The 26,273-nt window shown below is 40.5% G+C and overlaps 1 long non-coding RNA gene across 2 annotated transcripts; it reads left to right on the top strand.

The window, feature by feature from the left end:
* Positions 1–24,918, top strand: LOC108502220. 2 transcript variants are annotated; one of them, XR_001876378.1, is made up of 6 exons: positions 1–100; positions 3,708–3,799; positions 5,387–5,482; positions 17,057–17,342; positions 23,960–24,184; positions 24,819–24,918. It is a non-coding gene; the product is annotated as an uncharacterized LOC108502220 (long non-coding RNA). The 2 variants fall into 2 exon arrangements; XR_001876379.1 differs by having other exon boundaries at positions 78–100; positions 3,712–3,799.
* The last annotated feature ends 1,355 nt before the right edge of the window (positions 24,919–26,273 follow it).

The following is a 26,273-nucleotide window of genomic DNA, read 5'->3' as shown; positions in this document are numbered from 1 at the left end:
CCAGTTTTCCATGGATAGTCACTTCAAATTTCTGACTGATAGATCCATCTTTAAAGAAAAAATTAAAATCCCAAAGCAAACTGGAAGAAAATCTAAATTCGTAAGTCTTTCCAGCTGGTTTCTGTTAATTTTATTCTAGTGGTATTTAATTTGGCATTTCTGGGCCTTTTTTTCCCTTTATTGGCGTTATAGTAAAATGGGGGGAAATATTTACATAACAGAATTTACATTTTAACAACTTTCATCACCTTCTCCATGTTGTGATGTTAATGGTCTCAAATGTGTCCTGAAACCAGGCCACTCAATGAGAACAACAGCAAGAGTAAAACTGTCAGGGAAGAACAGGAGGGGCAGAATAGAAGTTCAGCATTTAACTGAGTTAGAAGCTGAAGGCTGAAAGGGCCTCTGAAAAGTTTCAGGATTAAAGGAAATTCTCCCAGTAATTACTCATGTGACTGAGTAATAATTGCAATTGAAATATATGAGTGACTTCAGCAATCAACATTATGATCATGGAGCATAATCTGGATTCTGATCATGGACAAATTAAAAATAAAATGCTAGGGATCTCTTCAAGAACTATTAATAACAGAGTTGTTTCACTAGGTGAAGTCGAATTAAGGCTGTATTTGTGAGGAGGAAAGCTCTCATGCTAAGTTTCTTCCCTTTCTTCCATCCATTCACAAGTGATACAAGAGCCAGTCATTTCAAGGGAAATCTGTGTAACAGCAAGATAAAAAATGTGATGTACTTCACAAACAATGTTATCTCCTTCAGACAGATAAAAATATAGATACTGTAGGTCAGGTGCTGATTTGTTTCACAGAAATTACATGCTGTAAATCACTCCTGCTGTATTGCTGTGTATCTACTCATATTGTGCCCAGCTTCTGCATCCCTAGAATATATTAATTAGTAAAGTAAAAAATATGTGGTAAAACCTATTATAAAAAATGGAGGTACCCTACTTGGGAGCTAGAAGCAGAAATCTGAAGCACTTTTCCCCCAGTTATTATAATTTTTGCCCTTTTTGTACTGCCTCCATCTGATAGATCAATATGTGCTTTGTTTCCCAGTATGGGGGATTTCTGTGAGAGGCACCAGATGTCCTGTAGCCTTTATTCTAAAATCCCCATTCATTTTAAATAAAATATGGATGCCTACCCTTAATTACAGCATGGCAATATGTTACTTGTCCCTTTCATAGGCTTTTGGAGAGGTGTCAAAAATACATTTCATCGTAAGTACTAAGGTCATATTTACGTAAAGAATTGTTTTGGGAAGCAGAATAGAAAGCGGTTTTGTTTTGGTGTTTTTTTTAAGAATGATACCAAGTGTGCACAGCCCAAATTGTGCTGGATCTGTGTGTGCTGTGGGGATGTGAGAGCCACGGGCTCCTGCCTGCAGGAACACCACAGACAGCCCATGAAGAGCAAAACTGATTTGGACACGTAAGAAAGGCAAAGGAAGGGAAGAATGTTTAGAATACTGGATTCATGTGATGTAGGTCTTGAAATTGCCTCCTCATAAACTTCCATAGGGACCCCATGTCAAAGTAATTGAATAAAAGGCCATGATGTTTGCAGTCAGCTTGGGGGTAATGCTCAGTGCCTTGCTGGAGGTGTGATACAGGGGCTGAAAGGCTGGGGGTATAAAAACATCAAAATATGTGAGCCTTAAATGAATTTCTGGATAGGAGAAAAGTAATAGGATTCTTGATTATTTGCCCCAAAAGAATTACACTTATGTAGCTGTTGGAATAGTGAAAGGAGACCTCAAGTTGTCATCATCAGAAAACATAAACCTTCTGCTAGAAAATGCCTCCAAAGCAGTGGAAAGCAGTGGGTGAACTGGGCAGAGCTCAGCAGCTCATGCAGAGAACACCAACACTGGCAGACTGACTCTGTCTGCTGTACAAACCTGCCTGGATCCTGCACTCCAGGGGCAGAACCATGGGAGGGTTTGCACAGGGCGAATTCCACAGAGCCTTCCACCATGTGGTGTTCAGGGAGTCCTGGATTAAAAGCAGCCGGGATTCCTGGTTATAAATGACATGGAACCAAAGGAATCCAGTGCCCCATGTAGCCAATCCTGTGGCTGCACCAGGACACTGCTGGTGTGGAAGAGCATGGGCTGAGAATGGGAGCAGCTTGGGAGAAGTGAGGGAAATATTTCTTTTATTGAAATGGGGCAAGCACTCTTACTCATCTCTGGCCATTTCGAGAGGTGTTATATTCTTTTATTAAATCATACTCCTTTTATTAAGAAAATCCAAGTGGGTTCTTCTTGCTTTCACAATGCCTGTATAATACACTGAAGTTCATTGGAGAAAAAGAAAATCATCCCGCTTTTTCATCCTAAAACACACCTGATTGAGAGTTGTAAATATACTACACTCTCATATGCAAAGCTGCAAAGCAAGGTTTGTGCCATTTTTCTCAGACAGGCCATTTGAAGTTATATTAATATCTTTGGGGAGATATAACTGTCCGGAAGAACGAAGGTATACTGAGGTCTAGGATGTAAGTGGGTAGAAAATTCATTCTGATTTAAGCAACTTAATTATTGCTTGGGTTTAGTTGAACCAGTAAAGGTTGTGCAGATCATTCATTTTTATTATTAGGAGAGAAATGGTCTGATCACAGCCAAGACATTTTTCATGGTCTTTCTTATTTACCTTGAGCAAAGACTGATGAAAAGCAGCAGAGACAGCTGTGCTTGGAGCCAGAGATTGCAGCTCTCAACCTCACCGTTTTGTGGTACAAAAGCACAGCTTACTGCTTGAAATTTCCAGCCATACTGCTTCTCTGCACTGTGTCTGTTGTAATGCATAGTTTTCTGCACCAAATAAACCCTTTAACTTGAAGAAATTCACCACAGGAAGTGGTAATGCCACGTCTATTTAAACTGCATATAATCCCTTTCCATATGAACATTAAGGTACCAGCTAAAATACTTGCAGAACACCTGGTGTCCATATTGTTTCCTTTGTTGTTGTTCAAGACCCTAGAGAAACCATAAGTAGGTGTAGCTAAACTAATGTCAGTAATAATCCTATGTCTCGAGTTATGGGGAGCAGAGAAGAATTGGAACACTTAAAAGCTGCAGAACTGTTGTGAACAGTGTTTGTGAAAGACAATGAAGTAGCAGCACGATCCTGCTGTTGGGTGGGTTTTCATAGACACAGAGTCAGGTGATACAGGAAATTCCTGTGCCACTGAAGCTGCCTGGAGTGACCTGTGTGTGTTGTCATGTCTGTGAAACGCTGGGATCCCAAACCCCTTCTCAGCACAGTGGAATGGGGGCTGACACCGTGGTGTTTGTGTAGCCAGAGCAGTCAGCCAGCATGTGTCAGACTGGGTACACTCCTCTCCTCATCCTCTCTGGAGCTGGGCCCTTCTCTTGCCTCTGAAACGGTGTGCCAGCCACCAGCAGGGGTACAGCTGGCACTGTGGGCAGTTTGCAAGTGGCAAAGGTATTGCTCTTTGTTTTATTTTTAATTATTAAATGTTTTTCAAAACAAAACATTTTCAACAAGAGTTAAGTAACTGTTTTCCTCCCCCTTATGGCTTTTTAAATAGGGGGGTGGGAGGTTGGACATGTGAGCCTAAGTCCCTTCAAGGCAGAGAATTGTATCCAGGTTTTACATGTGATGGATGAGCACTCCTGGTCTTTGAGAAGCCTAACCTATTGCTTGTATTTATTAGACAGGTCTAGAAGATAAGAAGATCAAACAGTTGCCTAATTTGTGGATCCAGACTGGACTTTGGTGGGGATTTGGCACCTATTTCATACACAGGTACTGGATGTGTGATGCGTGAACAAATTGCTGAGTACAAAGAAGTGAAATCAGTGTGTCAGCTGAGTCTGTTCTGTGCTGTCCATGCAAGCAACCTTAGCCATTTCTGAGTGCTGCAGGAGGTGTTGTTGATTAATGCTGATTTATGTTCAAAAATGTTCAAAGTCAAGAAAGCATATCCAAAATCCTAAAGTCATGCATGAGATGATCCTTGTGGGTCCCTTCCAAGTGAGAATATTCTGTGATTCTTCCAAGTTTCTTCTTTGGTTGTTCTGGACTTTGAAGCATTAAAGAAAGACACTTTCTGGTGGAAAAATTGAGTGTGTGTGTGAACCAAGTGCTTCCAGGGCTGCAGAGCTGTTGGGTTGGGCAGGTGGGTTGCAGTTTTACACGAGGGGTCTGTGGGAGCTGAGCAGTCATTGCTGCTCTGTCAGGAATTCATAATCCTAGAGCTGTGGTAATGAACCTTTTCTGCTTCCAATGACTGAACTCCCCAATATCCTCTCCTGCAACACTTAATATAGAAGCACTTGAATATTTCTTTATGTAGTTCTGGGTATCTGCCTTTTATTAATTTCCCTCTGGAAACTTTCTTTGAAGTTTAGGCATTTGAATACCTTAAATTACCTGACTGTCAATGAATCAAACCCAGATGTAACAGAAGGTACACAGGAGGCATGTTTATGGCAAACAAGCCAATATTTCCGTTGTGTATGATCAGGAGACCAACATCATAACATGTTGACTGTGACACTAAATGTGCCACCCAACCTCTTTGTGTCTGTGTTCAGTAGTCCGCAAAGTGATGATGATGATACCCATTATACACAACAGTATGGAGAATTAATTCATTAATGTTTCAAAAGAACTTGGAGATCCTCTAGCAGAAGGTAGTACACAATTGCTGTGTGCTAATTTGTTATTCTCTATTATCAGATTCAATAGGACGTTGTATAAATCTTTAAAAAAGCAAACAAAAAGCTAATCAAGAGTCACTTATTCTCACTGTCAAAGCTGGTAATGACCAAATAGTCTTGTTGTGGAAGTACAAAAAAAAAAAAAAGTAATCCATGCTACTTGGGATGTTGAAGCAGCAATTAGTACTCATTGTAGGGAAGAGAAGTGGAGCTAGACCAGAAATGAGCCTTGATGAGCCTAATTGCCTTTAATTATCCCTAAACATTTTCTTGTTGTCTGTCTCATGAAGACAGAAGAAACCCTGTAGTTCTAAAAGGAAATAAGGCTCGGTTTTGTTTTCCTCTTTTAAAGAGGGACATAATAGCCACCATGGAAACATGTTCTTAATCAACCACATTAAGCTCCTGGCTGCTCTGCTTCTCTGGAAACTGCCTCTTCATTATTATCAGGGGAAGGGGGAAGGGAAGGGGTTTAATCACTATTTAGCTTTTCTTAGCAAATTAAAATATTAATTATGATACACATTATTTTATCTTTGCTTAAGCTATTTGTAAGTGTTGGTGAATAAGAGCTCATTTCATGTTGGAGTAATTTATTCTCAAACTATTCAGACTTACTTTTTCAATTCCTTTTAAAAAATCATTGGGTCATGACATGCTGTCTTCCAAGAGCTGAGAAAAAACTGAGAAGTGATTACTGCAGTGCATTCAAATGCCATGGGAAGGTGAGCAATGGAAGGCCAGACACCTCCAGACCAATGGACAGGTATTTCTCTTTTGTTCATATTTATATGATGGAATGCCATAATCAACCTGTTGGTTTTTTTTTAGTTTTCAGTATAATGGAAAAGAGGAGACTTTTTGTAAAATAAACTCTCATAGGAAACCCATGGCCTCTGAAAATCTACACCTCTCAAAGCTTAAGTAATATTAATGATGTTAGTTTGGTTGATGGAATACAGAAATATGGAGGGATTAGAAAAGCAATTTATAAAATGAGCACGATCAGCACTATTATGCATCTTCTGTGAACATCAGATTCCTTTTCTTGGTGTGCCCATGCCACTTTACATTCCTCACTGTGAACTTTCTGCTGTTACTTTACATAAGGGAAGAAAAGTTGCAGAAAGGGAAAACAATCAATGATGTCTCTGCATCAAATTGTGGCTCGGTAAACTTTTTTTAAATTAAAATGTATGCTGGCATAAATCAGTATAGTTCTATTAGCTCTATTGGAGCTAGGTTGATTTATACCAACTGCAGAAAGAAATAAATTCATGTATTCAAGTAGTTTGGGTAGAATTGCGTGGAAGGCTGTAGGAAACACATAGCACTGTGCCAGAGATGTAGTTTTACACACATTGCTGCCAGTGCTGTAGGTCACTGAGTAATAGAGAGAGAAAACCAGAGGTATTATGTTACTATTTTTCACTAAATGGTTGCCTGTGGCTTCTCACTTTCTTATGGTAGTCTTGCAAAGTTTGTGGCTAATGTTGGAAAAGGCAGGGCATGACTGTAAGTAGCTGTGAGAGCATTTAGGCTCCATCGTGAGAGCCCTCCTGGTTGTTGGATGTCCATCTGTGTTCTGAACATTTGAAGGTGTTAAGCTGAAAAGATATGTACACTGATTTTAATTAAATCAAATTACTAAAATTAAATCTACTGATAAACAGAAGAGAAAAGCCAATATGAATCTGGCCTTGAAAGAAAATAATTTTGTCTTTTTTTTTTTTAACAGTCAAGTTAGCAGTTCAGAAAAAAAAAGTTAAGTGAAATTTGCCAGCAGCAACTTCCAGTTCAGTTCAGTTCCAGACCTGACCTCTTTTACCATCATGATCTCTTCCTTTCACCTTAAAAAACAAATACTTTAAAAGCTCAGGGTATGTGTGCAGAAAGGGTCAACCAAGCCAAACAATATTTTTAATTGTAGCCATGGGATATGCATCTCAGGAGACGTGCCACGAAGTCAAAGGATTTTCTTTTCTTAATTGCAGAAGCCTTGCACAGGCTCACTCCTGGACATTCCTGCTGCCCTGCATTATTGATGTGGTCTGGCTCACTGCTCTTTATTTATTTTGTATGACACCTCATCCTCCTGCCCCCGTGCCATGTTTGCTGAGTCTTTCCTAGTTGTTCTCTTTGTTGTTGCTGTTGTTCTTATGATACAAAGAAAGCTGAGAAAAATACCTTGTGAAGCCTGGCTACAGCACGTCTTCTGACAGCACAGCCCAAACGTCTGACCACTCCTCATTCCTTCTCTCCTACCTAAGCACAGATCAAAACAGCATTTGGTTATTTCTGCAGGCCTGTATCTCCCCAAATTCAATTTTGGTTTTTTTGTATGTGGTTGCTTTTGGCCTACACGTGACAGAAAGATTTTTTTCCCAGCACCCAGACGACTGCAATGCCATCCTTTTCTTGGAGCTTTCTAATAACTTGTGACCCAGGGTCTTTAGTCCAAGGAAGTGATTTTTTGGAGTGGTGGAATGCTAAATATTTCCCATCTTGGAGGCTTTGAGGGTTTGGACCATCCTGTAGGACCATTAAATCACTTTCTGAGTTATTTTCTCCTCCCGTGTTCAAATTAATTTTCTTTATTGCACACAACTAGGAAATTTTCACAAAATTTCCACCCTGCCAAACTGTTCAGTTTAATTTTCATTTTCCATGGAGCATATCTCCTAACAGCAGTAGCATGTGGGCTTCATCTGAGCAATGCACTTTGCCATACTTGGGTTGTCACTTTAAAGAGTTCATTGTGCTACAGCTCCTCCCAAACCAGATGCTCTCTATCACAGTTGCCTTCCCCCAGCATTCAGGATGTATGGCTTTGTACAGAGATTTACACAAGTGGTTTAAGCACATGCAGCTTCTGCTATTGCCTTCACAATTCCCTCCCCCACTAGGTTTCCTGGAGTAACTAATGTAAATTCCTGGCTGAACTAAGAAATTAAATCCTTAATAGTAAAATATCTATATTATTTGCTCAAGGATGATGAATTGGTGGGTTTGTGGAGGATTATGTATGTCTTACCCACAGATGTTTGACCTTTCTTTAGACATGTGTTACTTATGTGCTTGGTGAGAATGGGGTTGGCTTTCCAGACAGGGGTTGGATCAGGCCTTTTGAAGGCTTTGTTTGTGCTTCTCTGTGGCAGAATCAGTGCAAGAGAGCAAATGGTTGCTGCTATTTGCCTCTTTACCTGTGTCAGCACAATTCACTACAAGCTGAGAGGAAACCAGGAGTTAGAAGGCTTTTGGGGGGCAGAGGGGAGAGAAGTTAATGGGAACCATATTAGTACAGCTGCTCGATGTGTAACTTTTTATTAGCTCTGTGATCTTTGCTTGCTGTATACGAGGCAGCAGTTGAATGGAGAGTTTAGTCCTGAAATCAGGTGTAGCTGCTGCTGGGATGTCACAGAGCTCAGTTTGGATCTGGAGACAGAAGCAGCTGTTTTCACAATGGCAAAATCCTGCATCAGTGTCTCACTGGTCCCATTGATTTCACAGCCTGTGCAGAGGCTCCTTATTAGCTCCTCTTATTCTCAAAGGTACAACTCTGCCTTCCTGAGGATATGGACTTTGAAGAGCAGAAGGGCTATTCAAGGCAGGGGAGACTGGGTTTCCCAGCTCCTGGTAAGCTCAAAGAGAGCCTGGGCTGGGGTCCAGTAGCCTGTTCTAGAAATGCTAAAATGTGATGAAAGCAGCAGCTTCTGCTGAGTTCCTGATGATCCTCTTGGTGTAGATATTTTTATTTTATTTTTACATGACAATGAGGGTTACACTCAAAATCTTTGAGTTTCTCATATGAATGATTTAAAGTATGTGTGACTGACTTTGAGCCCAGGAAACCTAGGAAGAGGTGACGAGGTCTTCCAGACCTAAGTGGTCATTTATGCTGCCATCAACACTTCACTACATCCTTCTGTGACAGTTATTTCACTAGATTGGATTTCTATTGCTTAAAAAATTGCTCTGAAGGTAAAGCAGCCTCCTTAGACTGACTGTGCGAAGTTGACCACAGTGGAGTCTGGTGCTGACCTCTAAATTTGATCAGCAGCAAACCCTTGACCTTTGTGCCATTTCATAATCACACAAATATAATTGTGTTGCAGAGTGATGCTGTACAAAGTTAACTGAGACAGTGCTAGTGGCAGGAATGGCACAGTGTCTGTGGTGTGGGCCTTTGCCAGGCAGTTCTGCTCCTCAGCAGAGTTGCTGAGTCCATCTGAGTGCCCAGTGGTGTGACTGTGCAGCTCCCAGCAATTAGCTGCTTAATTCAGAGGTAGCTAATATTCATGGAAATGCAGGATATACTTGTCCTGGGAACATCCTCCTCATGTGGTGCAGTTATGTTGATCATCTGAGCTCCTTTGAGTCTGCAACCCAGTGAACCTGTGGTGGTGCTCCCTAAGAGTAAGTATGGAGAATGGAAAATCTAGGATACAAAAGGTTAAATTGAGACTGTCAAAGGAAGCCTGACCCAAACCAAAGCTGTGGTATATGAGTGAATATTTTCCACTAAGATAACTTTTCAAATTTTTAATTTGTTTTTTCAGTGCTACCAACCACAGAAGCTTCTGTTTCAGGCAGGATGAAATTGGAAACAGCAACAAACACTCATCCAAACAGCAGCTCAGTGGTGAAAGCAGAAACCTTGACTCTATTGAGCTGGTATCTTAGAGTGAAATTGCTGATAAACCACCATATTAATTAGAAATGTCCTCATTTCTGCTCTTTGCTGTGTTTTCTTCCTTCACTTTCTTCATTGCTCAGCAGCAAGCTTGTATTTTATGTGCAGAGCACATGTTAGTCCTGTGTCAGCAGCCTGTGTGTGGTTTATGTACCACTGAATTTCACTTAATTGTGTTGAACTACGGGCGACTTGAAAGCTGCCTACACTTGTATCCCCTGTGAGCATGGGATGAACATCACCTCAGGCACTGCTGGGTGGCCTCTTGTGGCTCAGAATTAGTGTTCCACTGTTATGGAATGGATTCTCACACTGTGGCATTTTTGGCCACAAACTGGTCGGTTGGAAACTCATGGATGTTGGAGTTGAAAGTTACCTTCTGCTGTTGTAATAGATTTACTTTCTCCCTGGGGAAAAAAAAAAAAGAAAAAAAATAGGTAAATCCCGAAGTCATGTATACATTTGTATTATATATTTATATCTATTTATATATATAAATACATACAGTGGGCATAGGTACCTCTGATAATCCATCAGAACTCAGTAAAAGATAAACCAGATGTATTTTGATATATTTCTGAAAGTGTCATATAAAACACAGACAACATATCACAGAATGATTGTAGCATAAATAGACACATTCCTTCTGAACAGGAGCATCCCTATTGGAAAATCTTCCTGAAGGTTTAAGTCCAGCCTCCTGTCTCCTCAATGGCCATGATTTTTTAGTTCCTACCACCTGTGAAGCTGACAGATCTGCTTTTATCTGGCTGCAATGTTATCTGGAAAAAAGGAATCCTCAATTGCAGCTGAAGGTAAATTTATTTCTAGCATTTGACACAGGTTCAAGAAGTCCAGTGGCAATGCAATGTTGAGTACAGTCCAACCCTTTCTCTTACAGTTGTCTTTGACATTTCAGGCCTTTGTTTTGTTTTATTTTAAATAACCTTCGTAACTATGCTTTCAAGGTAGGTTTTCATCTTCTTCACCTATTTGACACTGTCAGCAGTGAATGCCAAGTAATCAATACTTCTGACCTAGGTTTTATTTTGCAGCCCAAGATTGGTGTTAAAAATTTTCCCACACTGTAATGGATAAAATTCAGATAGAAGAGAAGGATAGAAATGAAAACTGAGACTCTCAAGATATCAGCAAATTAAAGTCTTGTCTTCTTTCCTGTCATTCCTAAATATATTGGAGGGTGGCAATAGCACACCTGATCTTTCCCAGAGGACCCCTCTCTGCTTCATGATGAAGAGCAAAGTTTGAGTCCAGCCCAGTGTTCCCAGCTCGCTCCCTTGGCATCAGGAGGAGTGTCCATGGTGTGGTTTGCAGGAGCTACAGAGCAGCCTGTGGGTCTGGCTGTCATCTTCTCAATCCCTTACTTGTAGAGAGGGTGATTGGAATAGAAAACCATACCTTCAAATATTTGCTTTTGGTTGAGGAGGACTCAGATGACACTTAAAAGCCACCTGAGTCTGTGTGGAAGAGCAGACAAACTGAGGAAGGTGCAGCTTGCAAGGAGAGGACCAGTGTGTGTTTGCCTCCCCAGCTGCTCCTCAGCTCCAGAAGGACAGGCAAGTACATTCATGGAGGATTATTTTTCATCCCCAAACTCTGTAGATGAAAAGGTTTATTATGAGACTGGATTGATCTGGGTCTTTTTTGAGCAGGTAAATGGTAAGATTTTGAGTTACTCTAAAACACTCATCTTCCATTTCTGCTGGGACTTCAGAGAGGAATTGTTCCTTTTGTACCACTTTGTACACCCTCCCATCACCCTTCTGTAGGTTTCCACTTCTGTGTGTACCAGCCCTTTTGCAAGTGACAGTCTCTGCAGATATGGACATTAAAAAAGCCACTGATGTTTTGAGAATAAAGGCTGGAACTTTAAAAGAGGTGTGAGATGTGTATTTATATGTTGTATTTAGTTTTGACACTGAACTGTAATATGTTCTTTTAAATTTGACAGAATTCCTCTGGTATGGTATAGTATGGTATAGCACTTGTATGGTAACTGGTTTATGCTTTTAAGAATACAGATGTGGTTGAAGCAGAGATGAAGACTCATAATTCACAATATTTCAAATTAAAACCACAGAATTAAATACAAACATAAAAAGATTTTTACCATTATCTCCTTGCTTGGTTGAAGGATAATGTATTTGAATATAAAATAGCAAAGGTTTTAATATCTCACTTTTTTCTGCTAAACCTCTTCATAAGGTTGTGTGTCTCTAACAGAAAAATATCTGAGAGGCAAGATGTTCTAAGATGAGGTTAAATGAATGAAAGCCTTTTGGATTTTCTGAAAATTGTGAGGTTCACAAGCACTGTTACATATTTTACTATGTCTTCAAATCAGCAGGAGTGCAAATCCTTATCTTTGCATATAATTTTGCAGTGATTAATATTAAATATTGTGTGATGTTTTAAGGATCGTGGCCTCAGCTAATAAATATGGAGACACTGTAAATTTCTGTATTCTGTTTAAAGGAATTAGACATACAATAGCAGTTGCTCTGTCTCTTAGAATGGTCCCCTGAAGTCCCATCTGGGATGCTCTCTGGGCAGATGTCTTCACTCAGTGTCTAAAATGACACCAGACACCATTGTTTAAGCACAGAATTATTCCAGTTGTTTATTGCTTGGCTGCTCCTCGTGTCTTACAGGGGCAGAGAGATCCCAACCCTCATTAGGCAGCCCTGGAGGTTTGCCCTGAGTGTGGATCTGAGCTGTGGCTTCCTCCCAGCTGCTCCTGGAGCCGAAGCCTGCAAAGGGCCTGGTAGGAAGCAGCTGTTTAAAACTCTTTAAAAGCTTTCAAACAAACTCACCCCAGAGAGCTCGTCCCCAGCTTGCTGTCGGTGCCTGTGCTGGTCCCTCCTCTCTCTGCAGAAGGACTTTGCTCACAGCCTTTCATCTGCAACAGGGTACCAGAGACTTGCTTGTCCAAGTCTCTCTTCAGACAAATTGCTCCAGGGAAGAGACCACGAACAGTTAAACAAGATAATCATTAGTGGAAGCATCTGTCTCATCATTCTGGAAAAGTATTTAAAACAAAGGTCTTGAGGGAGATTTGTCTGTGTTCTCCCAACTGTCTTCACTTCTGAGCTGCACCAGTAGGTACACATTAAATTTATCTGCATTCTGTGGATTAATACAGCAGAATAACTGTGACTTTGAACCTCCCCACAGGCTTGAAGATGCATGTGAGGAGAGAGTCTGACTTATATCTCAATAAAGATAGGTAAAAAAAGAGCCCAAAATTGAGATCAGAAGTGAAAACACAATTGCAGCTAATCTGTATTCATTCTTTCTGAGCAGGAATCCCAAAACTTTGACTTTTTTGTCAAAGAAATGCTGGTACAGAAAAAAAAAGTGTAATTAATTGAAATTCCTTGCCTCAGTTATCATTTATTTATTTGATATTGAAACAATCACTAAAGAGCTCTACAAGGTTGATGTTAGAGAGCTGCCTGACTGTATTCCTAAATCTGAGTCAAGTCACAATAATTTCTAATCAATAATGCCACAATGTTATAGCAGGACTGTAATAAAGACTCAGTCAAGAATTTGGCCAATAGATTTTCACTGCAGTAAATTGTTTAAAGCTATCTAGCTACCTAAAGACACCTTTGAAAATGTAGCTCTTTCATTTTGGCATTCTACCAAAAACTCAGGCACATAGATTCCTCTTGGAGATACCTCTGTCAGAAGGTCAGTAAATTCAGTTTATTTTATAATAAAGAACATTTAGACAAGCTTTGTATTATTTTTTAGTTATGGAGTGACAGTTTAGGGGAGACTTTCTTTAAAAGTTTTCCAGGGAAGGATAGGACTTGTGGTTAGCATTGTCAGTATAATTCTAATACACTTCAGAAATGCATATGTTAATTTTATAACTTCATTTTACATTAGTTTTATGCAGCTGTTGTGAAACCTCAACAGCGTCAACATAACAGATGTTTTTAGGTACCCCCTTTTCAAAGTTGAATTTGGATTCATAAAAGTAAAAAGGAGCTTTCATAATGTTGATGTTAATGGATTATTTTAATTAGAAATTCAGCAGGATTGGTTTACTTTAAAATACACCAAATCAGTTACAATAAAGATTTCCACCAGCTCTTTGTTCTTCACACCACAGAAGGAGGATCTATTTCGGATCCTTCCTTCAGTGCCATTATGTCTTCATAATTAAATCTCTCACTGGACAAATACTTGTGCTTATTTTACTGCATCATTAAAATTCTCACCCTCCTTAGCATGCTTCAGTGTTTGGCTTTTGGTTTGTTTGGTTGTTGGGTTTTTTTGTTTGTTTGTTTGTTTTTTAATTTTTGTTTCTGTTTCTTCTTCTGTGAATTTTGTTGCTCTGTTGTCATCCCTCTTCCCTTTGGTAAATTTTTATTTTCCAGGGGCTCATGTTGTGTTCAGAGCGTTCACTTTCCTCATATTTTGTGTTGCAGCTGCAGGGAATAACCTTAAGGGACAGGCCTCTGAGATTTCTGTCCTTTCCTCATGTTAATGTTAAGTTCTTCTGGGAAAGGAATGGGCTTGTGTTGGTTTTACTTCTGGTTTCCTCCTGAGTGCAGGTGACCCACGGTAAGAGAGCACTGAGCTGTTCCTGCAGCACTCAGGGATGAGACTGAACAAACTGATCCTCTGCCCTTCACTGTGGTTTGCACTATCCCACTCTTTATTGAATTAAATGTGTTAATAACAGACTTATGTAGCAGCTAAGAAGGAGTTGGCTGTCATTTATCAATTAATTACCCATGAAAACTGGCATTACATGGTAGCAGTAATGGTACCCATGGTGTCAGGCATATGCTACATAAAAATGCAGTCACCTTGAAATAATGTGGACAAATCAGCTGGTAACCTACAGAATACTATTAATAATGTAGTCCTAAGCCCTGCAGGACTGAAATTTGTCTCTTAGTGGTCTGTGGATAGATTCTGCAGTGTTTTATTTTTTGTTCAAGTTTTGGGTGATCAAATTGGTTGAGCTACCCTTAAATCCAAAGCCAGGAATTTCTCTCTTACCAGATCTTACATGAATTAATTAACTTTAATATTTCTTTGGGTAGGGCAGGGGGTGTGATGGCTTGTGGCAGACAAGTGGTGAAAAACCAAGTTTTAAGCAAAGTTAAAGATTCATTGGCAGAACTTGTATTGACTTCAATACTGATTTCTACAGCAGTAGAATGAGGGGCCTGATATGACACCATTCTCATTGCAATTCTCTTTTAAAACCAGGCTAGTACAAGGTCAGCTGCAGACATTTTATTGCTGGAGGAGAAAAGGGTCTGCACAGCTGCCAGGCTACAAGTGGTATGATGGGCTTTGAGTCGTTTGTGTTGCATTGGACACTGGTACTGCACAAGCTTAGAGAGAGAACAGCACAAACCAGGAGCACATTCCTGGCTGGTTACACTCACCTGGGTTTGCTCCTGGCTCTGGAATGAGAGAGAAAGCTTGGAAAGAAAGCAGCTGTGGCAGACAAGTGTAGAAACCCCGAGGCTGTATAAAATGGTGCTGTGCCTGGCTCTGCTCGTACAGTCCTGTGTATAGAAAGGATTCTTGAGCTCCACACACACTGCTCCAGTGTCATTTCATCTTCTCACAGTTCTGTAAGGCCCCAGCTGTTGGCTCTTTTTGGCAAAGTCATTGACTGAACGAGCTTTTCCTGTTATGCAGACTGGAGCAGATGCTGAGGATGTACAGACCTTGTTGGAGTGTCAGACAGTGAATGCAAAGGATGGCACATCATTGTTTGTGTTGAGGTTGTCAACATCTATTGTCCTTTCTGCTCCTGCAGAGGAAGATGTGGTCACTTGCCAGAAAGTTTACAGTCCACACTTCTGGATGAGGTAGAACACCGGAGTAGCAAATAAGAGCACAAAGAGTCTGAAGTAGTAACAGCAGAGTGGTGACCTAGTACCTGTTCAAATCAAAAGCCATGTGCTCATTGACTGCAATGGTCTTTGGAGTCTAGAAAGATGATGGAGGAAAAAAAACTGATGACATTTCAGGTTTTATGTATCAACTTATCTTTCAGTAGACTTTGAGCAGAAAATACAGGGATTTACTTGGGAAGGAAGTTGTCTTTTGTTTCTGTGCAGTTGTTCATCACGTGTCAGACATGCATAGGTAAAAGGTTTTCATTATCCCCTCTACACACCCCTCCAGTTAAAAACCCCATGAAACAGCAGAAGCTACAATATATTTATAGTTCAAAATATTCCTTTCTCTGGCTTTAACCTTTGGCTTCAAAAGCGAAAAACAATATGCACCACATTGAAAAAAATATGCACAGGCATTCATTTCAGAGTCAGAGCTATTTGGATGCAACTATAAATGCACCAGTTGTGCCAACAACTAAACAATACTTTTATTCTAGCTTTATTGTTGGAGCATTTTACACTTCAAGTATATTATATGCTTCTGATCATACACTGTGCACCATGTACTCTTTGTAATTATATCAGTATGACTAGTTGCTAAGGTTGAAATAGGTAACTGCCACTAGAAATCTGGAAGAGTGAATTAATTAATACACTTCGTTGTGTAAGAGAGCACTGTCAAGGTTCCCATTTTGTGTCAAGATATGCTAAAATGATACCTTTGGAAAAAAAAGATATTCATATTCTTTCAGCTACATTGACAGAGATTCCCTTCAGTTTTATTCTAAATTCATGTATGTGTCTCATGTCAAAATCTGGACTGTAAATGCTGCTACCTCTGTGCAATAGAACAGAGGTTAGCAGCCTCTGGAAGCACATCAGCATGAGGAGAAGTGAGGTCAGAGCAGAGGTAAAGATTGTGCTGTCTGGAATGTGAAATCAGACACTGTTCCCCTTCTTGGAACAAGCTGTAGCAGATCAGTTCTCAGAAGGGAGGTATGTTACATGGAATTCGGGGCACTGGGTAAAAGAAACCTCTCTTGTGAGACTCATTCCCAAACCAGGCACTCTGGTGGTCATTTTGTGTCAGGGCCCAGGAGGGGGCACTGGCAATGTGCTCTGGGCACCCGGTGTTGCTGGAATTGGCTCATTCTCCCTGGAGATGAGGCTTCTGTTGTTAAATCCTCCCCAGCTGATTCAAAGCAGGGACATCAACCCCGAGATGTCAGGAGGGTGACTGCCTTAATTTTCCTGTTGCATCTCCATCTCTGTAAAAGCTTTCAGTTGGACTGGAGCAAGTGAAGGACTGCTTTTTGCTCCAGATACTGCTTTAAGAATACAGGTTTTAAGTCTCTGCTGACTGTGAACATGGTTTATCTGTTTTTCAGACAGCTGGACGAAAGCACAAGCTCCTCTAAAGACAAATGGTGTGTCAGTGGCCAATTGCAGGAAAGATAAAGGATTCCAAAGGCTGTGAATATTGCAGTCAACTATACAGGGCTTATTTAATATCCTTTTATTCCAGCTTCTTTCATCACTTTAGTCTTTGCTAGTCAGAATATAGGTTGTTTGGTTGAATACATTCACAGAAGTATGATACAATAACTTCTGCCTTATTCCAATAGAGAGTGGATTACCTGGATGTCTTGGTTGCCCTTCTATTCTTCTTCTGTTTCTATAAAACAAGACTGCCATCAGTCTTTTCCATTTCCTATTTTGATCATCATCTTCTTGTCTCCTTTAGGCTGCTGTGAACAGGAACTGAAGATAAAGTGTGTGTTTATAGGTAGCATTTTAAAACAGCTGCAATTTCACTGCTGGACCAACCCTCTGATTAGACAAGTGGAAAAGCTATGAAGTATACTCTGTAATAAATGTCAGAGCAAAGAAGAGCAAAGAACTGAAAAACACCCTATTAGAGGCTAGCAAGAGCCAGGAAATAAAAGAAGAACCTGTGTCAAAAAGCAAAAAAAATTCAAGAGCAGAACAGAAGTTCAAGGGTGACAAAGAAAAGGATCACAGCCCTTTTGGTGAGTAAATACTTTTAGACAGGTATTGATCTAGTGGGTGAAAACCAGCGAGTGCTCTGTTGTGAGGCAGCACTTACTGGGGGGCTGCACCCGGACAAGGTTACACGTGGGGAAGAGAAACAAAGCATTTCTCCATGGTTGGAACTAAGTTTGCAAAACTGAGGTAGTTTTTGCCTTTATTTTTAATTTCCGTTACCTGAGTCTAAGAATCAGCAAACTGAAATACTGAAAGATTCTCCTGATGATTCAGAAGAGAAATCACAGGCTCACTGAAGTCAGCAAAAACTTTTGCCATTGATTTAGCTGGGGCCAGGGCTTCACTGTGGGCTTTGCTGTCATGAACAGCATTCTGCTGCTGATGGCAGAACAAAAGATGACAACAGAGAAATATGTTGCAAAAGTTCCTGTCCTCTGCTCTCTTCACTTTTCTTCTGGTTGAAAATGTTATTTATTGTGGCCCAATGCTGGGCTTGGAGCACAGGGTACCTGTTATTTTCTACCAACTGGATGGGTTGACGTGGATTTCTTTACTCTTAGGGTCATTTGGCTAATGGAATAAATTGAATTATGCATAAACATAAATGGGTGAGTTGTCTTGTTTCCTACGAGGAAACAACACACTCAATCTTGTCATTCCCCACCCCCCAACTGTTCAATTATTCCTTACCTGTTGAGAGAAAATTGATTAAGTAGTGAGCATTAAATTTAGCAGTGATGCTACAAGGAGGAGTGCATGGATGTGGAACAGCACTGGCTCTGTGATAAGGTAATTAAACAGAGGGGGTGAGCAACAGAGAGGAATGGCAAGAAATAGGTGGTACCAGCCAGCAAAGCTCACTCTGCTCCTGTTAACTGGTGCAGGACTGGAATAATCTCACAGACCTCAATCAAAATATGCTAATTTTGTCTTGGCATAAATTGAGGCAAAAACTTATTTGGGCATATCCTGCATGCTCTGCCACTCCCTGTTCTAGCAGAACTCCTGCTTGTGTACTGACTCATAACTACAATGGGATGATTGTGACAATCTTTCAGTATTTCAAAAAATACTGAAATACTGAAACAAACCCTCTGAATTCACAGAGGGTTGTATCAGGAGGCCACAGTGTTTTTCCATAGTTCACCAAAGGTAACCAGGTATCTTCCTGATCTCTCAAATGTAGGAGTTAGTGAATTGAATTTCATTCCCAGTACTGGCTTTTTTCAACTGGATGCTTTCAGTAAGTCAGAATCATGGAATGGTTTGGGTTGGAAGGGACTTTAAAGGTCATCTAGTTCCACCTCCCCTGCCATGGTCAGGGAACCAGAGCAGGCTGTGCAGAAGCCCTGGTGCCTCCTGCACCCAGAACTCCCAGACTGCAGAGTCACAGCTGTTGAGCCTTCATTTGTCTGGAGTTACCACTTTTCCTCACCAGGGGTATAACCTCTTGTACTTCACTGTCTGGCACACAGCAGACAGTGCTGAACTGCCCTGTCCCTTGGAGACACTTTAGATTATTCTCTTGTCCTATTTGTGAGGACAACTGAAGACTGAATATTTGATATGCAGGAACCCTTTCCTTTGCCTGTTTTAAGCACTGTCACCATTCATTCAGCAGAATGCAGCTTTTCTATAGGCAAGTGGTGCTGTGTGCCTGAAGAGCTGTAGATGTGGGAGGCTAAATGCAACTTTGTCCCATTCACTGGGTACATCAGTCAGTGTAAAAAAAAAAGGTCCTTTAAGTGGCAGCATCTGCCAAAGGATACCTTCACAGCCCTGTTCCCAGCTGGTGCTGCTGACTCTTACACAAGGGGTGCAGACCATTTCAAGAGCAGTCTGTCTGTGTCTGTGCAGTGAACAGAGACCTTGAAAGCTGTTCTGTTCCTGATACGTTTAATCAGATACAATTTTCTATATCACATGATGAAAAGCAAGTTAGTTTTTATTGGAAGGAAAAGTTTATCTAAATAATAGGTTGGCAAGCTTTTGGGAGCTCACTGCTTGCAGCTAGTTGCTAGAAGACTCCTTTCAAATTACTGAAACTTCTGAATCAGTGTGTCAAGAAACAAACCAAACAAGGCTAGTGTTATTTGGACGATTTTCCAGATCCTAATTCCTCTGCTCCAAAGAAATATATTTGATGCTTCCTTTTCCTGACAAATGCAAATCAAATATTAACTGATTACATTTCAACGTAATCATCATATTTTAGGGAAGGGTTGAGGAGTGGGCAGAAAGGAGTTGTTTGTTTTTACCAGGGCAACCAAGTGCTTTTCTGTGTGTATGTTTAATGAGTGAATCAGACTGCTTTAGCACACAATTGCTTAGATCAATAATTATTCAAGAAACAATACTGCCTTGGGAAAATCTATGGTAATAAGAAAGAAATCTTGATGGGCTGGATAACCTTTTCAGGCAGGTATTTATCTTCAAATGAAGCTATTTTTTGCACAGTTTCTAGTGTTTAGAAAAACGCTTTATTAGATGGTTAAAAAATAATCAGATTGTTAGTGTTTGGAGTGTGGAGCTCAGGGTGGCAGGGAAATAAAGCATTAGTGGATGGTATTCACAGATGCATAGCCAGCAAGACTGTCAGGTTTTAATGTCAAAGTGCCACTATGAGATGAATCTCTGCCTCTGTACTCTAGTGACAACTGTTACCATTACCACTGTGAACAGATAGCAGGTTCTAATTAAAGTTACAAGCCAGGGGGAAGAAGCATTAAGAAAGAAAAGAATAATTCCATGAGTAAATTGCACTTGATTTACTAGTTCACGGAAAAGGTCTAAAAATTAGTATTTGAAATTAGTTTAAATACAGAATCTATCAAACCACGGAACAATAATCAAGTTGACCTAATTGGAACACTTATAACTATAAGCAGCCTGTAACATGTTCTTATCTTGACATGGGGAGACCAAGTAATCTCCTAAGTGCTGGTTAACTGCATCAAACTTTTGCTGAGACCTTGAAGAAACTCCCTGCAGCAGCTACCTGCTTACTTTAGAAGTCAGGCTATTCAGAATTTAGCTTCTTGAACTTTCTGCATCTGCATTGAGCAACTTCTGTGTGCCCACCGTGAACTGGATGATGAAAGGTCCTCAGCAAAGTACACAGCACTTTGGGGGAGCAGTTCTGTCCTTAACTGTGGGTTAGCCTTTATATATGGCTGTCACTTTTATTTATACTTTTGCTTGATTCTAGTATTCATTCAGGACTGTAATCTTTTAAATATGAGACGAACATTGTCTCTGCAGATATTTTTAAAACTTCTAAGACTGGACATAGAGCAGATCCCTGAAGTGCTGCTGAGGAGTGAGTACAGCACTTGTGCATTAACAGCTCCTCTGGACAGGCAGTGCTGCCTTGCTGGCACTAATCAGCCTTGTTCTCAAGGAAGGGTGTGTTCATGGCTTTAGGAGACATGGGAAACCTATGCTAAGGCAAGTCTCTCATCAGCTTTCTGTTGCTGGTAGTTTTGACTGTTCATTTTCCGTGATTTTGGTGAGTGGTAAGAGTTTTGGTCCTTTGAGGAGGTTGTTTTGGTTAAATTGGGTTTTGAAAGTGTGCTGTGAAAATTTCAAGACATGCTAGAAATGATACATTCCTGGACTGCTTTCTGTAAGCATATTGTGATCTGGCAATGACAGGCCATAAACATGAAGCAACAAGTTTGAAGAGTTAGAAATGCTTCTCTGAAATATTTTTGTCAAATTACCCAGACAGATTGACACCACTGAGATTTTTCTGTCTTGCCTTGAAGGGGCAGCAGCTGGTAGTGCTGGAATGGAGAGCAATGAGAAAGGGCAAAAATAATCCTGCACCTCATTTGATTTATAGTGTCCTTTTATTTTCTTCTCTATCTGCCTGTACTCTTCTTCCACCCCAGCTTCTGAAAAAACTCCAGGCTCTCCAGCAACCACTAATGTGCTTGGAAACCTTTACTGTTTTGTATAAACTTGCATTTGTTTGGGCTTTTTCATGGAGATAACCCTGTCATGGGTCATTTCAGCTATGGTTGACTCTCTCCTCAGGAAGGGTTCTAGCAGTAGCCTCACAGGGCACTGAACATGGCACAGTGTGGCCCTTCTGCAGCTTCACACAGCCCCCTGTGCAGGATGGACATCAAACCCCTGGAGCTCTGCAATGTGTACAGGCAGGAGTCAGGACCCCTCAGAGCCCTCAGCTGCCACGTGATTAAAAACCAAAGAGCTGAGAGAAATTTTACAGCCTGTTTTCCATAGCAAAGGGATACACATGGGTCACAGAGGTCTGCAGAGATTCTCAAATGCAGCTGCTGCTGCAGGGGTCCAGCTGGAGGGGGGGCAGATCCGTGGGTGCTGTGGAGCTCCAGTGCTGGTGTTTACACTGCAAAGTTACCTGGACTCAGGGGCTTCTCCCTTATCTCCAGACCAGCTGTGGTCATTGCCAGGGCTGGAGCTTCAGCAGGGGAGGAGCTCCTTTGGAACCTGATTTCTGGCCTGTGGCATTCAGAGGCTGCACTGGTGAGCACAGCAAAGCAGTGACCCTGCTCAGGGGGCCTGGCTGGCCTTGGCTCACTCGGCTGTGAACACAGACACCAAACTGGGGATGAGAAAAGGTCTTCAGAGACAAAAATATACATGTCTGCAAGGTTAGAATCAATTCTGTCCCTGAGATAATGCCTGTTGTACCTGGGATTTCAGTGCCTAAATTCTACCAAAGTTTCACTTTGAACAGTGAAGTGCTTTTTGGGTCTGACATCCAGCAGATCCACATTTAAGCACAAAGTGCAGAGAAAACATTGCCAAAAGAGATGTAACTGCTTAGGGCAAGGAAATTGTGCCTCTCTAACATACTAAAATTAAGTCAATCGTGCAGCTGTTGAGACTAGAGGGAATGGTTGATGTAATTTATTTGGATTTAAAAATTAAAAAGTCCTTATAAAAATATCCCTACCAAGAAGCCATTAAAGCAAACGAGTTTTAAAGAAGTGAGAGCTAAAGTAGTTGTGCCTTAGAAACTAAGAGGTAGAGCAGGATTAAATGTTCAATTTTTTGAGCATGGCAAAAGGCTAATGGTATAGTGCCCCAACACTCCACCCAACTGGTGCAATCTGAAAACGGGATGAACATGCTGTCAGAGGGGTGGCACTGTTTGCTGTTCACAGAGAATGACTTCAGTTAATCAGAACTAGGGAAGATTGTGATTGACCTGGGTTAACAAAGTGAATAAATGGGCAGTGTGATGCAGATGAAATGCAGTGCTGACAAATGCAAGGTTGGGCACACATTCAAGGGAATAATTGGAAGTATTTGTAGGCTTTGCAGGGCTCTAAATTAAGCATAACTATTTAGGTCATTATTTACTATGATCAGCCTAGTGGGATAGTGTGTTGTGAAGGGATCCTGTGAAAACAAAACATGATGTGAGACCATGGGGGCCAGGAGGAGCCCAGAATAGAAAATACAGCTCCCATCCATAAATCAACATCAGCAATTCACCTATAATTCTGTTCTTGCCCTATCTCTTAAACCATACTGATGAAAAGTAATTCTGGAGACGGGCAACTAAATGATTGGAGAGAGGCTGAAAACAAGGCTTTGCTTAGAAAGAACTTAAGTAATAGGAAACAAAAGGGAAGTATTTTAAACAATGAGTGGTGTGAAAAATACAAGCTAAGAAGCTTCTATTTATATTGCTAATGCAAAAGAAAAAAAAAGGCAGCAAAGAGGTGTATTTAAAGAGAGTTAAAATGAATTATTTTCATGAAAACCTCATTAACCTTTGGGAATTATTCTCTTAAGCAATCATGGAGGCCGAATGTTCAAAAGCATTATGTTATTTTAAAACAATTCTTATGCTACAAGAGGACTAGAACAGTTATTCCAGATAGCTGTTCACTGCTGTCTGCAGAGATCCTGCTGCTCCATTAGAAAAGCCCATAACCTGCTGCCTTCTATTTGGGAATCAGAGCTTTTAATATGCATTGATGGTTTTGGGCTCAGTGATGGTTTTTTGCTGTCTAAACTTCGAAGTGTTTGGCAGTGCAGAGTCTCCATTGTGCCAGGGCTCCTACTCCAACATACAGAAGGAGGTGTGCACCCAAGGAAGAAATGGTCCAGGTCACAAACTTTGCTGTAGAAGGATTTTCTTTATGGAACTCCCTATTCTGAATGTGCTTTCTGCATCTGGGATCCCAGAAGGATGACTGCAGCAGCTGGTGCATTATATGGGATGGTCCTTTGAATCTCCTTGCTGCTAAGCTGAGGGTTTTGTGCTTTCCAGCAGCATTTGAAGCACTCAGGCTGCCCCGGGCTGGGATCCCTTCCCATGCCAGGGACTCTGATGGGGAGCGGCTGAGACTGATGATGACATAATACACTGAGATATTAATGCTCTTAGGCATGAATTAATGAAATACCATTGAGAATTTATCCTGCACGAATAAAGGGATTTGGAAGTTGTTGTTCTAAAAACCACAGGAAGATTTTCCTGGAACAGCCCCAAACACTGTGCTGTAACAGACATGGTTCTAATGACCCCTTGCTCCAGACTTTTGGCAGAGCCAGATGATTGAGCTGGAGTCATTAACTGAGTTCCTACTAATTTACAAAACGTTTGTATAAATGAGACACATGGATATCTTGTTTCCAGGGCCGTGACAGTGGTAATTTTTATATCCAACTCAGTGCAAAGCTGGATTCCAAGCTGTGGTGTCATTGTGGAGCAGAGACTCAGCATGCCAGTGGCATCCATCAGTGTGGGGTCCTCACCTGGCAGTGCAGTCACACAGCAAGAGCCCTGCTTGCTGAAATGGTAGCAATGCTCTTCATCAGTGTGGAGGGTGACTGTCACCATCTATTAAAAAAAAATATTAAGGTAAGCTTTGCTGTGACCTCCCTGGTGTGTCTTTGCAGGGTTACTGAGGTGGAACTGAAGAATTACTGCTGTATCCCATCATTTTCCATTCCTCATTGTCCCCTAGAGTTAGTGAGTTTAAAATGTTGTACAGATACATATAATCATCTTCCTGTAGCTTCTCTTGATTTAAAAAGTAATTTTATTCAGGGATTAAAAGTTTACACTACGATATGTTGCCATATAATCAAGTCTAGAATAGAGAAGTTTTGTTAAGTTTTGAGGCAAAGTGGGATAACAACCGTTGCTCTCTTAATGTCTGTTCTGTGCAGTTAAAAAAAATTCCTTAAAAATTAGGACATGAAATATGACACATATTTTATCCATAACTTATGGCAATTTGAAACACCCTTTATTGCCTACATAAGTGAATATATGTAAACTTTATTAATTTCATTTCAAATTTAAAAGAAGCAAAGGTGTATTGTAGAATTCACAGATAGAGGTTAATTTAAACTATAAAGTTATTACCAGTGTTGCATTTCTTCATGTTATGGTTCACTTATGTAGAATTGAGATGTATTTTATATTAAACAATGCATAGCACCATTATACAACAGTTCACTAAATGCACATCCCATTCAATCTTTTGTAGGAATTAATATAATTGGACTGAAGTTACAAGGAAGAATTGAATTGAGCCAGTAGGGTTAACACTGATGGTAACAGGAGATAACTAGCCATAAGAAAATTACAGCTCTTCTGAAAGACAGTGCCTAAAATAGCAGCATATCCTTGGCACCATCATAGGAACTGGTTAACTGATGACCCTGAAGAAACATTTGTTTCCATTAATTCTGCTGTCATTATTTCGCTATTCTTGAACTCTTCCTCTGAATTCTTCTGTCCTTCTGATCCCAAGATGGCAGGAATGTGAGAAGAGAACATAAAGAAATTACAATAAGCTGTCAGCTATATAATTATACTGTAACCTACTACACTGAGAAGTTACACCAACAGAAATTTGGCAATGTATTGGCTGCTAGCTAAACACAGGACTCTCACTAGCTCAACATTAAAAAAAAAAACCAGGCTCACTAAAAAGCAACATCTGCATTACAAAGAAGCTAACAAAAGAATTCCCTTATGATACTTAGGTTCAGCTGCTTCATCTTAGGTTCATCAGCTACACTTTCTTGTTTTGTGAGTACTTACTACATTTGCAATTTAATATATATTTAAGATCACAACACTACAAACCTTCCTCCAGTCTGTAGTTTTGCCACCTTTAGTTAGACACAAAGGAGTGCTTGCTTGAACTAGGGTTGAAGATTCTGAAGAAAGTTGGTGAAGTTATTAGGTCATGTATACTGTAATTACTTGAGCACCACAATTTTGAAACCCTTAAGAACATGATTTCCTAGGTAGAAGGCAGCAAGTATGCTTTCAAGTTGTCAGACAGACTAAGGGAATAATTTTTGCTCCGAGGAGTCTGCTGTACACCCTGAATCAGAACCAAGTCCTGTTTCATAGAGACTTTGGATTTTTAAAGCATCTCTACTAAACAGAAGCAAACCAGTACTGATTAAATTTTAAATGTTCAGTGACTTTACTGCAAACACAGTAACTTTTAAGTGTTAAGGAACTTACTGGCAAGAGTTACCAGTAAGGCTGGTGGTGAAGATGCCTTTTTCAAGAACAATCACTACAGTGTCACAGTCCTGAGTACAGATATATTGAGATTACCTGAACCCCACAGTTCCATCTCAACCTGGACTTTATTTTTTTTTACAGAGTTTGAACTTTCTCAACAGCAGGAAGTCTTGCCGAAAACATTCTTCTGAAATTGATACTTCAAAATGCATTGACTTATTTTCCAAATGGACTTTATATACTCCAATGCATTAGAAGGTAACAATACAGCTTTCAAGTGAATTTTTTGCTGTTATCACACATGGAGTCACAGTGGGCACACATGTGGCCTCTGTGATGGTGGGGTGTTAATTTGAGAGTTATCTGGAAGAACCCAACTTTGGAAGTGGTGACAAATGGAAGTTCTCAGTGTTATCTCTGACAGGCCCTCGATGAGAGGGACAAAAGAGGCTTGGGA

This window comes from Lepidothrix coronata, unplaced genomic scaffold (genome assembly GCF_001604755.1).
Source record: "Lepidothrix coronata isolate B3197 unplaced genomic scaffold, Lepidothrix_coronata-1.0 Scaffold114, whole genome shotgun sequence".
Classification (NCBI taxonomy): Eukaryota; Metazoa; Chordata; class Aves; order Passeriformes; family Pipridae; genus Lepidothrix; species Lepidothrix coronata.
The sequence above is the reverse complement of the archived record's forward strand: the minus strand, read 5'-3'. Positions and strand labels throughout refer to the sequence as shown.